Source organism: Palaemon carinicauda, chromosome 19 (assembly GCF_036898095.1).
Source record: "Palaemon carinicauda isolate YSFRI2023 chromosome 19, ASM3689809v2, whole genome shotgun sequence".
Lineage (NCBI taxonomy): Eukaryota > Metazoa > Arthropoda > Malacostraca > Decapoda > Palaemonidae > Palaemon > Palaemon carinicauda.
This window is the reverse complement of record NC_090743.1, coordinates 70,686,398-70,688,821: the sequence shown is the minus strand read 5'-3', so window position 1 is coordinate 70,688,821 and position 2,424 is coordinate 70,686,398. Positions and strand designations below refer to the sequence as shown.

Sequence of the window (2,424 nt, the reverse complement as noted above, 5' to 3'; positions counted from 1 at the left end):
ATTTTTCTCTAAGGAATTATATATGTATATGAATATCTAGACAAAGGACTTTGAATGAGCTTCTCTCTCTCTCTCTCTTCTCTCTCTCTCTCTCCTCCTCTCCTCTCTCTCTCTCTCTCTCTCTCTCTTACCTACCTATCTATCTATCTTTTTCTCTAAGGAATTATATATGCATATTAATACCTAGACAACAGACTTTGAATGAGCCTCTCTCTCTCTCTCTCTCTCTCTCTCTCTCTCCTACTAACTATCTATCTATCTTTTTTTCAGAGGAATTATATATGTATATGATTATCAAGACAATGGAATTTGAATGAGCCTCTCTCTCTCTCTCTCTCTCTCTCTCTCTCTCTCTCCAAATAGAGAGTGTACAAGGTCCTTTACTGCTCGAATAGAAGAAGGTAAGGACCTTGACTACTGGGAAAGACTGCCAATTTTTAAAACTATACAGTCTAGAAAGGAGGAGAGAACGTCATATGATAATACAAGCATGGAAACCAATCGAAGGAATTACTAAAAATATCATGGAGCTAAAATATCAGAAAGAGCAAGCTGAGGTAGATTAATAGCGCCCAAAACTATACCAGGAAAACTAAGGAAGGCCACAGGACATTAATCCCCTACGCACCAGCATCATGATGCAGCGACTATTTAATGCGCTGCCAGCGTCATCTAGAAAACATATCAGGAGTGAGCCTAGATGTGTTAAGAATAAACTCGACAAACACCTAAATGGATCCCAGACCATCCAAGACTGGAAGATGCAAAATACACCGGAAGATGCATAAGCAACTTTCTGGTGGATATGCGAGGTGCCTCACAGTGAGGGACCTGGGGGATCCCCAAACAGAATAAGGCAATAATGCTCTCTCCCTCTCTCTCTCTCTCTCTCTCACTCCTACCTAACTATCTATCTATCTTTTTCTCTAAGGAATTATAATATGAATATGAATCTAAGCGATGGACTTTGAATGAATCTCTCTCTCTCTCTCTCTCTCTCTCTCTCTCCATCATGTATTCTCTCTCTCTCTCCTCCATCTATGTATTCTCTCTCTCGCTCTCTCTCTCTCTCTCTCTCTCTCTCTCTACATCTATGTATTCTCTCTCTCTCTCTCTCTCTCTCTCTCTCTCTCCATATATGTATTTTTCTAAAAAAAAATATATATATGAATATCTAGGTAACGGACTCTGAATGAGCCTCTCTCTCTCTCTCTCCTCTCTCTCTCCTCTCCTCTCTCTCTCTCTCAACTATTTACCTACCTACCTACCTACTTATTCAAAATCGATGTGAACTCCACTGTATATTTTTTCTTCTGCATTCCGTGATCTTCATGGGTTACGACCTCAGAAGTGAAAAAGGATTTGCTGATGTCCACTCCATTGTAAAGGAGGCCAGAGCTTAATGTCTTCCTTTTCTATTATAGGTAATGTGGTGAGGAGTGCTTGATTTGCTTTATTCATGGACGTATTGTTTAAAATATCTACTGTATTAATTTTCTATGGCTCCAGTGTATGGTTAAGATTTATTTTTTTTCTAGAAATATTTCTGATAATTTTGTAAGTCCCTTTGGTATGACTAAAAAAAATTTCTAAAAATATTTTTAATTGAGATTAAATATGTAAAAAATTTCTCTTGGGTACGGCAAAGAATACTAAAGACATATATTTCTGAATAGGATTAAATTACAATATTCTCCTCTGGGTGGGGTGAAAATATTAAAAGAATATCTCTGAATTAAGATTAATTATATAAGATTTTTCTCTTAGGTATGGTTAAAGATATTTCAAACAAATATCTCTAAATTAAGATTAAAAAATATAAGATTTCTCTCCTTTGAAATGCAATTTTGTTTTTAAAATTGGTTCTAAGCAATTTAAAAAAACATCTCTTATTAAGCATTCTGAAACTATAAAAAGGTGACAAAGACACATCCAATTATCAATGGAAATCGATAAAGAACTCTCCTCAATAAGCACAACAAAGACTACAAAAAATAAAGAACAATTATCTTTGCTACCAAGTAGGCCTACTATTTCGTGGAATTTCTTTTCTTGATAATGTCAAGTCAGAGAGAGAGAGAGAGAGAGAGAGAGAGAGAGAGAGAAGGTTAGCAATGAAATATATAGTCGATAATATCTGTGTAAAATCAACGAATAAGAATCAATCCCTTCACAAATGAACGATTCTGATTGGGCCGATGTTGAGCAGGTCTCTAAATCTCTGATTCTCAGAGAGACTCCGTCGAAAATAACATCTAACTAAATCGTTAAACCAGATATCAACTATATGGTTAAACCTATTTATTTGTCTTTATTATTGTACTGAACAGAATTAATGGTGGATACTATTATCACATTGTAAGCTAATATTTGACACAGAATTAATGGTGGATACTATTATCTACATAGTAATCTGATATTTGA

The 2,424-nt window shown here is 35.4% G+C and overlaps 1 pseudogene; it reads left to right on the top strand.

Annotated features, from left to right (window-relative positions):
* Positions 1 to 1,777, top strand: part of LOC137659060 (endochitinase-like) — a 7,240-nt pseudogene extending 5,463 nt beyond the window's left edge.
* Positions 1,778 to 2,424: the final 647 nt, after the last annotated feature.